Raw genomic sequence first — 13,322 nt, 5'->3', positions numbered from 1 at the left:
CTTTCTAGAATATTGTCATAGGTAAAGGCTCTTTGTTCAGACCTCCTGAGGGCTTATGGGTAAGCCAACTTAATCCCTTTCTGTTTAAATCAGTGAATAGATTCTTTAATCTACAAATAATTACCCTGATCAAAATAAGGTAAGAGAACATAGCTTGTATAATAGTAAAACTCCTTGGAATTCATTGACTCTTCCTTCGTTGCCTAATACATTGTCCATTTTTGTAAAGTTTCAGGTTTGCTCAAAAAGAAAATATTCTCACCAACGGCTTTGGCTCATGCCTGTAATCCCAGTGCTTTGGGAGGCCAAGGTTGGAGGATCGCTTGAGCCCAGGAGTTTAAGACCAGCCTGGGCAACACCGTGAGACCCATCTCTATGAAAAGAAAAAAAATTAGCCGGGTGCAGTGGCTCACGCCTGTAATCCCAGCATTTTGGGAGGCCAAGGCGGGTGGATCACCTGAGATCAGGAGTTCGAGACCAGCCTGGCCAATATGGTGAAACCCCGTCTCTACTAAAAATATAAAAATTAGCCAGGCCTGGTGGCGCATGCCTGTAATCTGAGCTACTCAGGAGGCTGAGGTTTGAGAATCGCTTGAACCCGGGAGGTGGAGGTTGCAGTGAGCCGAGATTGTGCCGTTGTACTCTAGCCTGGGCGATAAGAGTGAGACTCCACCCCCCCCAAAAAAAATTAAATTAGCTAGGTGTGGTGGTACAGACTTGTAGTTCTAGCTACTTGGGAGGCTGAGGAGGGAGGCTCACTTGAGCTAAGAAGTTTGAGGTTACAATGAGCTATGATTGCACCACTGCACTCCATCCTTGGCAAAAGAGTAAGACAAAAGAAAAGAAAAAAGAAAAGAAGGAAGGGAGGAAGAAAGGAAGGAAGGAAGGTAGAGAGAGGGGGAAAAGAAAGAAAGAAAGAGAGAGAAAGAAACAAAGAGGCCAGGCACCGTGGCTCACACCTGTAATCCCAGCACTTTGGGAGGCCAAGGTGGGCGGATCACAAAGTCAGGAGGTCGAGACCATCCTGGCTAACATGGTGAAACCCCGTCTCTACTAAAAATACAAAAAATTAGCCGGGCTTGGTGGCGGGCGCGGTGGCAGGCACCTGTAGTCCCAGCTACTCGGGAGGCTGAGGCGGGAGAATGGCGTGAACCCGGGGAGGCGGAGCTTGCAGTGAGCCGAGATCACGCCACTGCACTCCAGCCTGGGCAACAGAGTGAGAATCCATCTCAAAAAAAAAAAAAAAAGAAAAGAGAGAGAGAAAGATAGAAAGAGAAAAAATTCTCTCCGTGTGTTTTTCTGTCTCTCTTGTCTCTCCTGTCTCCCTCTTAGTTCCTAATTTCTTCCCTGTTTAAGTTCTCACAAGCCTCAGGATCAATATGAAGTCCACCATGATATACTTTCTAGAATCTACCTATTTGCAAAACCTAACTCCTACCTTCATCTTTGTACCTGGTGTTTGAAAACTGGATCAATTTTCTGAACTCCAAGCATTTGGAACTTTCTTTAGTTTTCATCTCCTTAAAACCAAAGCTTCCAACCTCACTGGAAACAAACAAATAAGCAAACAAAACACCCAAAGCAGTGAGCACTCAATATATATATTTGATTATCCATAAATGCTGTTTCTCTAATTCATTGCAATGTCAAGTGCATAATTAAATAGGGAGACTTTTGCATTTTGCACAGTCTGCTTTCCAGAATACCGTCAGTGGTACTCTGATATTTTGCTATAATGCTTTGGCAGTGCTCTAGATGTATTAAACTTACTGTGACCAATCCCAGGAGCAGAGTAAAAGTCCAAGTGATGCCAACCAACAAGGAAATTTCAGAGCTAATTTATCCAAAGTGTAAACATCACAGTGAAAGAGTAATAACTGGTGCTTCTGACATTTTAGGCTAAAGGAACGAATAAATGAATGTGGCAAGAACCCCTAGATTATACCAAAAGAAGGGTGAATAATTATTAGGGTTAGTGTGAATAGAGAGAAGCTTATGAAAAGGAAAAAGATTTTCTGTTGTCTTTTCTTCTGTCATCAAGTTCAAACTAGCTGCAGGTTTATCTCAATTGCTCTACTGTGAGGTGCACGTAAAACAAAGATTCTAAAAGCTACATTATAAGTCCCTTCCAATGTGGACAGCCCTATTCCTTTCTAAGGCCTATATATCCTTTGGATTCTTAGTTTAAAGCGGCAACATTAAAATTTCGAATGAGATAAGGCAGGACTGGTTTTACCATTTTCACATCTTACTTCATATTAAGCTAGATTCAAAGTAAAGTCATTCTTCTTGGATTTATTTTCGTGTCACACAATATGCAGATTCACCACTAATTAATTTTGAGAATTCTGCTCTAGAAACATGCTTTTATATTAAGATAAATTTCTCTCAAATAAGGTTAAATAAACAAAAAATCATGGGTCAAAGCCTCATTGTCTGCTGAGCAATCATGTATATTGCTTTAATTATTCTTCCTCAGTTTCCTTGAAAATTCTCTATTTAACTTTATTGAGATTATAATTAAGATCCTATAAAATTAGGCTAGGTGTGGTGGCTCATGCCTGTAATCCCAGCACTTTGGGAGGCCAAGGCAGGTGGATCACAAAGTCATGAGTTTGAGACCTAGGCCAACATGGTGAAACCCCGTCTCTGTAAAAAAAATACACAAAATTAGCCAGGCATTGTGGCGTGGGCCTGTAATCCCAGCTACTCAGAAGGCTGAGGCAGGAGAATAGCTTAAACGCAGGAGGCGGAGGTTGCAGTGAACCAAGATCGTGCCACTATACTCCAGCCTGGGCGACAGAGCAAGACTTTGTCTCAAAACACACACACACACACACACACACACACACAAAACAAGATTTATAAAATTGACCCATTAGCTGGGTACAGTAACTCACATCTATATACCCAGTACTTTGGGAGGCCAAGGAGAGAAGATCATTTGAGCTCAGGAGTTCCAGACTAGCCTGGGCAACATAGTGAGACAAATTTCTACAAAAAAAAATTTTTTTTTAAATTAGCTGGGCATGTTGGCACACACCTGTAGTCCCAGCTACTTAGGAGGCTGAGGTGGGAGGATTGCTTAAGCCCAGCAGGTCGAGGCTGCAGTGAGCTGTGATCGTGACACTAGATTGTAATCCAGCCTGGGCAACAGAGTGAGACCCTGTCTCAAAATAAATAAAATAAAACAAACTCATTATAGGTGAACAGTGCCACTATATATGCATGCCATTTGTGTGCTTTCTTTGCTGAAAAGTCTTCTTCAAACTCTTTGCCCACTTTTTAAATTTGGTTAACCTTCAACAACCTGGCATCTACCCCTGCTTCTATTAAAACTAACCTCTGAAATAATGAAATGCAGTGGATATAGTGAATCCTAACTAACAAGTCCAGTAGTATATTTTGGTTTATCTTCTCCTTGACCCTCCTGCAGTATTGGATAATGTCCTCAATAACCTTTTCTTGAAATGTTGTCTTACTTTGGTGTCCAGGACAGAATACGTTTCTGATTTTTCTGGAAGATCTTTGATGACTTCCTTTTCTAGGTTGTAGTCTACCTCCTGCCCTTTCTAGGTGGTGGTTCAGTTCACATAGACTAGACCTCTGCCTTCTGCTTTTTTTTTTTTTTTTTAAATTTTTTTTGCACACAAAAAACAATAAACATTTTCTAAAAATACATACAAACAAAAAGATGCGTATCAAACATATTAGGAAGGTTGCACATGGGAAGTCGAGGAATAGAAATGGGGGGTGGGAGTTAAAATAAATGAGAGAGGGACTTTATATGGATCAGTGATAATAACTCAATCCTCTATTTGACAAAGAAGAGGGAGAAGGAAGAGGAAGAAAAAGAAAGTGGGATAAAGGATCAGAAAGGGAGGAAAATAGAAAAAATTAGAGTATGACTCCAGGGTAGACCTGTTTTGTTGTCACTGAGTTGGTTGGTTAGTTTGTCTGTTGTATTTTTCATGTTTCGCCAAGTTGGCCAGACTGGTCTCGAACTCCTAGCCCGAAGTGATCAACCCGCCTCGCCCCCCAGAGTGCCGGGACCACAGGCGTGAGCCACCACGTCCAGCCCCCACATTGCTTCTGGCCTCCGTGGTAGACCTCCCAGATGGAGCGGCCGGGCAGAGGCGCTCCTCACTTCTTCCCAGACATGGGGCGGCCGCTCTGCCCTCTGCTTTACTTCTACATTTTATTTCATGGCAACTATAATGTCTTCCAGAAAATTTCTAGATTAGGCCGGGCGCGGTGGCTCAAGCCTGTAATCCCAGCACTTTGGGAGGCCGAGGTGGGCGGATCACGAGGTCAGGAGATCGAGACCATCCTGGCTAACACGGTGAAACCCCGTCTCTACTAAAAATACAAAAAATTAGCCGGGTGTGTTGGCGGGCGCCTGTAGTCCCAGCTACTCGGGAGGCTGAGGCAGGAGAATGGCGTGAACCCGGGAGGCGGAGCTTGCAGTGAGCCGAGATCGCGCCACTGCACTCCAGCCTGGGGCACAGAGCAAGACTCCGTCTCAAAAAAAAAAAAAAAAAAGAAAATTTCTAGATTAGCCAGGTGTGGTGGTGGGTGTCTGTAGTCCCAGCTACTCAAGAGGCTGAGGCATGAGAATTTACTGAACCAGGGAGGCAGTTTGGAGTGAGCCAAGATTGCGCCACTGCACTCCAGCCTGGGGGACACAGTGAGACTCCATCTCAAAAAAAAAAAAAGGAGGAAAAAAAGAGAAAATTTATAGAAGGCAGTGAGATATCTGATGATGTCATCAAGAACTGGTGTAATGTGAGCATGGGGAGAGCTGGAGCCGTGGGAAGGAAACTAAATGACAGGCCCTACCATAGTGGAGGGATGCAGCACTGAGTAGGGATGCAGCTAGGCAGGAGAGAAACACCCCTTTGATCTCTTCCTGGTGCCTCCCATTGGTTGAAACCAGAGGTTAGGAAAGTCTGCGTAAAACCATCCATGTGGTCAGTAAAGGGTATGGGAATGAGTCTGGGAGCAAATGAAGACTAGCCAACACATTCAGGGTCTAAAGCAAGCATCTCACCATCTCACCTTTTTTTTTTTTTTTTTTTTGAGTCAGGGTCTTTCTCTGTCATCCAGGCTGGAGTGCAGTGGTGTGATCTCGGCTCACTGCAGCCCCCTGCCTCCTGGGTTGAAGCAATTCTCCTGCCTCAGCAACCCGAGTAGCTGGGATTACAGGCACACACCACCACACCCAACTAATTTTTGTATTTTTAGTAGAGACGGGGTTTCATCGTGTTGGCTAGGCTGGTCTTGAACTCCTGACTGCAAGTGATCTGCCTGCCTCAGCCTCCCAAAGTGTTGGGATTACAGGCGTGAGCCACCACATCCGGCCCTCACCATCTTTTGTGCCTAAATCATCTCCCTGTTTTAACTTCTGTGCCTCCATCAATGGCACCATTACTCTCCCAGTCTCTTAAGCTGGAACCTCAGAAATCACTCCAACTCCCTTCATGGATTTTTTTCTGCTAGTAAATTCTTATCCCTTATGGGGCATTACCCATCTCATGGGATTGGACTGTTGAATCCTCTATAAATGTGAGACTTCACAATTTCATGGTACTTAACATCACGGTTTAATTAAGATCCTCATGTATGTACTTGTCTCTTGAATAAGCATTTTCAGGACAGGGTCTGTGCTTCATACTTCAAATCCTCATTGTGCCCCCCAGCGTTCTGTCAGGGTAGGGACTCAGCAACGCTTGTAAAATAAATAAATGAATGATCTGTTCACGGTGGACATGGGTCTACAACTTGCCTGAATTCCTTGTCCAAATGACAGAATACGGCAACAAAGAGTCAAGACATTTCACTAGTAAGTGGCAGCATCCACAATGATAACTTCCAAAGATGTTCAATACCAGCAAGCACATCACTGTGACTTCAGTAACCATGGTAACAAGACTACAGTAAGATCATAACCAGCTAGTCAGACTAATCTCTTTCTAGTGGAAATGACCAATGAATTACTTTCTGTGTGGACTGGGTTACTCTAAAGAAGATTCTTTCTTTCTTGCTCTCTCTCTGTCCCTCTCTCTTTCTTTTCAGGATCTCACTCTGTCACTCAGGCTGGAGTGCAGTGGTGTAATCATAGCTCACTGCAGCCTTGAAGTCTGGGCTCAAGTGATCCTCCCACCTCAGCCTCCTGAGTAGCTGGGATGACAGGCACCCACAACCATGCCCAGCTAATTAAACTTTTTTTTTTTTTTGTAGAGATAGGTTCTCAGTATGTTGCCCAGGCTGGTCTCAAATCCTGGCCTCAAGTGATCCCCCATCTCAGCTTCCCAAAGTGCTGAGAATACAGGTGTGAGCCACTGCACCTAATAATTTCTTTTTTTTTTTTAATTTTAGAGTAAATAGAGATGGGGTTTTGCTGTGTTGCCCAGGTTGGTCTCAAACTCCTGAGTTCAAACAATACTCCCACCTCAGCCTTCCAAAGCACTGGGATTACAAGTGTGAACTGCTGCACCCAGCCCAGCCACAGGGTCTCACTCACTCTGTCACCTAGGCTGGAGTGCAGTGGCATGATCTCGGCTCACTGCAACCTCTGCCTCCCGGGCTCAAGTGATTCTCCTGCCTCGGCCTCCTGAGTAGCTAGGATTACAGGCACACACCACCATGCCCAGCTAATTTTTGTATTTTTAGTAGAGACAGGGTTTCACCATGTTGGCCAGGTTGGTCTTGAACTCCTGACCTCAAGTGATCCACCTGCCTCGGACTCCCAAAGTGCTGAGATTACAGGAGTGAGCCACAGAACCTGGCTAAAAATTTTAAATAAATATAGTTGAGAATCAAAAGAACCTACTGCTAATAGTAAATATTTGCTTTCATGTATGATTGAAATGCATTTTAATATTCTTTTTATTTTTAAAGTTTAGTTTTATTTTCTTAAAGTATTATATTCTTAGTACAAAACATGTAAAAGAAGACAAAATCTCCTATAGCTCTCCCTGCTGCTTGTTTTCTCTGTAAATGTTTCACCTTTGTTTTCTCTTTTGTAAATTGACCTCAATGTTATATTGTTCTGGCTGGGCATGGTGGCTCATGTCTGCAATCCTCGTACTTTGAGAGTGCTAGGCTGAGGTGGGAGGATTGCTTGAAGCCAGGAGTTTGAGACCATCCTAGCCAATATAGCGAGACCCCATCCCTAGAAAAAAAATTATATTATTCTAAAACAATTCATACTCATAAAAATAAAAGCAATTAAAGGTGCATAGAGTAAAAAGTTAAAGACTTCCTTCTCTCCAAGGCCTTGTTCTCACTCCTAAGGAGTTAGCTATTGTATTATTCCAGACAATTATTTTCTGTAATGTAGTTGTTTTTTTTTTAAAAAGTGTAAGCATTTTTTTTATTACAAGTACAACACAAGTAATATTCTCTTTTTCTACTTCCTTCCCTTACCCCTAGACCCCTCAAATGAAACTGCATAGAAGTAATCATAGTCACCAGTTTCATGTGGATTATGGTTCGCAACACTTGGGCACTTGGAAATGTGGAAGAGCATTTTTGGTTGTCACAGTGAGTAGCTCTACTGTTCGTTGAGGGCATAGTGCTCAGGGATGCTAACCACTGTGGTATGTCCAGTAGGCTCCCAAACAACAGAGCAATGTTCCAGAACATGTGGAATGCTGCTAACACCCCTGCTGAGAAACCCTGTACGATCAATCTCTTCCATGCTAACTAAATGTATGCACGTGCAGGTGAACACACACACACATACACAGTCTCATACACAAAAGTTGAAAGCCTTGTACACTGAAACTCTCATGTACCCACCACTTAGATTCTACTATTAACATTTTGCCTTATTGCTTTATCACATATCTATCCAGCCATCTATGCGAATTCCCATTCATCAATAATTCATCTTTTTAAAAATGTATTTTGGAGTAAGTTGCAGAGGTGAATATACTTCATCTCTAAACACTTTAGCATTAAATTACTCTTTTTCAGCTGGGCGCAGTGGCTCACGCCTGTAATTCCAGCACTTTGGGAAGCCAAGGTGGGCAGATCACCTGAGATCAGGAGTTCGAGACCAGCCTGACTGACATGAAGAAACCCCACTTCTACTAAAAATATAAAATTAGCTGGGTATGGTGGTGCATGCCTGTAATCCCAGCTACTCAGGGAGGCTGAGGCAGGAGAATAGCTTGAACCCAGAAGGCGGAGGTTGGAGGTTGTGGTGAGCCGAGATCGCATCATTGCCCTCCAGCCTGGGCAACAAGAGCGAAACTCCATCTCAAAAAATAAAAATAAATTACTCTTTTTTTTTTTTTTTTAGACGGAGTCTTGCTCTGTTGCCCAGGCTGGAGTACAGTGGCACAATCTTAGCTCACTGCAACCTGTGCCTCCTGGATACAAGTGATTCTCCTGCCTCAGCCTTCCAATTAGCTGGGATTACAGGCATGCACCACCACACTCAGCCAGTGTTTTGTATTTTTGGTAGAGATGGGATTTCGCCATGTTGGCCAGGCTGGTTTCAAACTCCCGATCTCAAACGATCTGCTTGCCGTGGCCTCCTAAAGTGATGGAATTACAGGCGTGAGCCACTGTACCCTGCCAAATTACCTTTTAAAGGGCATATTATACATATTGTTCTACAGCTTGTGGTATAAATATATTATCATTCAATAAGTCAATATTTATTCACGGTTTACTATGTGCCAAATACTTGGCTAGGCTCTGGGGTTACAATGACAAGCAAAACAAACACACTTCCTAACTCATCCTAGAAAAGCTTACTCTAATGCAGCTTTTGAAACTATTTCTATAATAGTAGCAATAATAACAATTAGTAGTAAAATATATAAAAATTATTATAACAACAACATAACAATAAAGTTATTTATTGTGTGCCTACCATATTCCTGACACTGTTCTAAGTACTTTCAATTATTAATAAATTTAACTCTATAAGGTGAGAACAACTGCAATCCTTGTGTGGCAGAAGATGAGACTGAGACACAGAGAAATTAAGTAACTTGCCCAAGAACACAGTGCTAGTAAATGACAAAGCTGGGGTACAAACCCAGACAGCTCAGCTCCAGAGCCCAAAACCTGCACTATTACTCTGTACGGTCGGTCCTCTAGTGCATTGTCTCCGTGTTAATAATATATAATCTACCCTATTCTTTCTTTACAGATGCAACATATTCCACAGAATTAGCTTAAATGTAATAATAATTCCCTTACTTTTTTTTTTTTTTTTTGAGATGGAGTCGTGCTCTGTTACCCAGGCTGGAGTGTAGTGGTGCAATCTCGGCTCACTGCAACCTCCACCTCCCAAGTTCAAGTGATTCTCCTGCCTCAGCCTCCCAAGTAGCTGAGAGGTGCATGGAGGTGCCCACCACCATGCCTGGCTAATATTTATATTTTTAGTAGAGACGGGGTTTCGCCACGTTGTCCAGGCTGGTCTCGAACTCCTGACCTCAGGTGATCCACCAGCCTCGGCCTCCCAAAATGCTGAGATTACAGGCATAAGCCACCACACCGGGCCTAATTCCCTTACTTTTTAACTAATTCTTCAGTTATATTTAACGATACAGTGAAGATCCTTGTTTGTATATCTCTGTACATGTTTCTAAATATTTCTGTCAAATAGACTCTAGAAATAGACTTACTGAATCAAAAAAGTACACACATTTTAATTTTGATAGATATTGGTTAACTGCCTTCCAAAAACATTGTGCCTGTCTCCATTCCTCTATAGAATATAATAGTACTAAATTTCTGGCAAGGTGTGATGGCTCAGGCATGTAATCCCAGCACTTTGGGAGGCCAACGGGGACAGATCGCTTGAGCTCAGGAGTTCAAGATCAGCCTGGGCAATGTGGTGAAATTCCATCTCTACAAAACATACAAAAATTAGTTGGGCCTGGTGACATGCATCTGTAGTCTCAGCTACTCAAGAGGCTGAGATGGAAGGATCGCTGGAACCCCAGAGGCTGAGACTGCAGTGAGTTGTGATCTCATCACTGTAGTCAAGGCTGGGTAACAGAATGAGACCCTGTCTCAAAAAAAAAAAAAACAAAGGGACCCAATTTTTTGTATCTCCCAGAACATTCTAAGTTTTACACATCTAGTGAAAGAAAACTACCTATATAAAATCACTTCTCATTCATTCATTTATTCATTTAATTATTTAACAAATATTCATTGAGTACCGATTATGTTACAAGCATTGTGCTAGGCCAAAGACACAATCGATGAACAATAAAAAAAAATTCCTTCCCCTGTAGATATTGTATACAATCTACTAAGTGTATAATCTACTAAGGATAGACAGTCAATAAAGAAATCGGTAAATTACTATACAATACAGTGTTAGGTGATGATAAGTGTGATGAAGAAAAATAAAGCAGGATAAGGAAGTAGAGAGTGATGAAATGAAGGGTTAGATAGTGTCATCAGGAAGGGTCTCAGAGGAAGTGACTTTTTAGCACATGTGAATGAAGTGAGGGAGAGCCACGTGAAAGATCATTTCAGGCAGGAGGAAAGATCATTTCAGTCAGGAGATGCAAAGGCCCTGAGATGGAGACTTGATGAAACTGAGAAACCTCCATTGGTGTTCTAAGTTGTCTTTCCCTAATTACTACTGAGATGAAACAACCTTTTTTCCCCTCCACCTTTTCATCTATTAAATGTATGAGCATAGCAGTTTCTTTTTTTTTTTTTTTATTTTTTATTTTTTTGAGACGGAGTCTCGCTCTGTCGCCCAGGCTGGAGTGCAGTAGTGCAGTGGCACCATCTCCACTCACTGCAAGCTCCGCCTCCCAGGTTCACACCATTCTCCTGCCTCATCCTCCCGAGTAGCTGGAACTACAGGCGCCCGCCACCACGCCCGGCTACTTTTTTGTATTTTTAGTAGAGACGGGGTTTCACCATGCTAGCCAGGATGGTCTCGATCTCCTGACCTCGTGATCCACCTGCCTCAACCTCCCAAAGTGCTGGGATTACAGGCGTGAGCCACTGCGCCCGGTCTCAGCATAGCAGTTTCATAGACTTCCAACCCCTTCCATCACTAAATGTTAATCAGTCTGTGATTTCAATATGTTTAATGATTTTGAGTTAAGCCAATAGTAAGGATATATTTTCATCCTTGTTTAAAAGTCAGATTTATTGAGGTATTATTTACATGCAGTAAAATTCATCCTTTTAAAATGCAATGACTTCTGACAAAGGTGTGCAGTTGTGTAACCACCCCCACAATCAAGATAGGAAAACGATTCTACCAGCAACCTCCCCCAAAAAACTTCACTTGTGCCCTTTGAGATCAATCTCCTTTTTTCACTCTCAGTCTCTGGAAATTGATTTTTTGTATCTGTAGTCTTATCTTCTCTAGAATGTCACATAAATAGAATCGTACAGTGAATAGCGTTTGTGCCTAGCTTAGCACAATGCTTTTAGGATACATCCATGTTGTTTCATGTATCGGTAGTTATTTAATCTTTACTGCTGAGTAGTTTCCAGGATCTGGTTGTACTGATGCAGGGCAGCAGGCGAGACCCAAAATTGGGGCATAGCCTGGGAAGATTCTTGGCCTCACACAGGAAAGAATTCAAGGGTAAGCTGGTGGTGTTAAATAGCAACTTTTCTTGAAGTGGCAGTGTACAGCAGCAGCAGAGGGACTCTTGTCATAGAGCAGGGCCACCCCATAGGCAGTGTGCCCAGAGTAGCAGCTCAGAGGCAGTTCCACAGTCATATTTATATCCACCTTTAATTACTTGCAAATTAAGGGGCAGATTACACGGAAACTTCTTTTTTTTTTTTTCTTCCTCAAGACTAGCTCTGTCGCCCAGGCTGGAGTGCAGTGGCATGGTCCCGGCTCACTGCAACCTCCCCCTCCCGAGTTCAAGTGACTCTCATGCCTCAGTCTCCCGAATAGCTGGGATTACAGGCGCCTGCCACCATGCTCAACTAATTTTTGTATTTTTAGTAGAGACGGGGTTTCACTGTGTGGGCCAGGCTGGCCTCGAACACCTGATCTCATGATCTGCCTGCCTCGGCCTCCCAAAGTGCTGGGATTACAAGCGTGAGCCACTGCGCCTGGCCTATTACACAGAAATTTCTAGGAAAAGGGTGGTAACTTCTGGGTCATCAGTGGTTGCCATGGAAAGGGGTAGTAACTTCCAGGTGTTGCCATGGCAATGGTAAACTGACATGACACACTGCTGGGTGTATCTTATGGAAAGCTGCTTCCTCTCCATCCCTGTTTTAGCTAGTCCTCAATTTGGTCCAGTGTCTGAGCCCTGACTCTGGAGTCAAGTCCCATCTCCTACCTCAGTACTACAATTTGTTTATCCATTCATGAGTTGCTGAACATCTGAGTTGTTTCCAGTTTATGGCTATTATAAATATATAGCAGCTATAAACGTTCACATACACATCTTTGTATGCACACATTCTTTTATCTTTGGGTAAATAATAAAGAGTGGGCCTGGTGCGGTGGCTCACGCCTGTAATCCCAGCACTTTGAGAGGCCGAGAGTGGATCATTTGAGGTCAGGAGTTCGAGACTAGCCTGGCCAACATGGTGAAACCCCACTTCTACTAAAAATACAAAAATTAGCTGGGTGTAGTGGCAGGCATATGTAGTCCCAGCTACTCAGGAGGCTGAGGCAGGGGAATCGCTTGAACCTGGGAGATGGAGGTTGCAGTGAGCTGAGATCACATCACTGCACTCCAGTGTGGGCGACAGAGCAAGAGTCTGTCTCAAATGTCTCAAATAATAATAATAATAATTCATAGTGGGATGACTGGATTATATGGTAAGTGTATGTTTAACTTAATATGATGTTGCCAAATAGTTTTTTCCAAAGCATTATACCACTGCATTCCAATCAGTGGTGTAGAGGAGTTCCAGTTCCTTCATCTCTTCGCCAATGTTTGATATATTACTTAGTACCTAGTGACATCCCATTGTAGTTTCACTCTTCATTTCCTTATACACTAATGAGGTTGAGCATCTCTTAATGTACATATTTGCCACCTATACAATTTCTTTAGCATAGTGTCTGCTGAAATCCTGTCAACATTTTTTATTGGTTGTTTGTTCTTATTATTGAATTTTGAGAGTTCTTTATATATTCTGAATATAGGTCCTTCATCACAACTATGTTTTATAAGTATTACCTCTCACTTATGGCTTGCCTTTTCATTACCATTTTTTTTTTTTTGAGAGAGAGTCTTATTTTATTTTATTTTATTTTTTGATATAGAGTCTTGCTCTGTCACCCAGGCTGGAGTGCAGTGGCATGATCTCAGCCCACTGCAACCTCCACCTCCTGGGTTCAAGTG

The sequence above is a fragment of the Hylobates moloch genome, unplaced genomic scaffold (assembly GCF_009828535.3).
Source record: "Hylobates moloch isolate HMO894 unplaced genomic scaffold, HMol_V3 SCAFFOLD_12, whole genome shotgun sequence".
NCBI lineage: Eukaryota > Metazoa > Chordata > Mammalia > Primates > Hylobatidae > Hylobates > Hylobates moloch.
The sequence above is the reverse complement of the archived record's forward strand: the minus strand, read 5'-3'. Positions refer to the sequence as shown.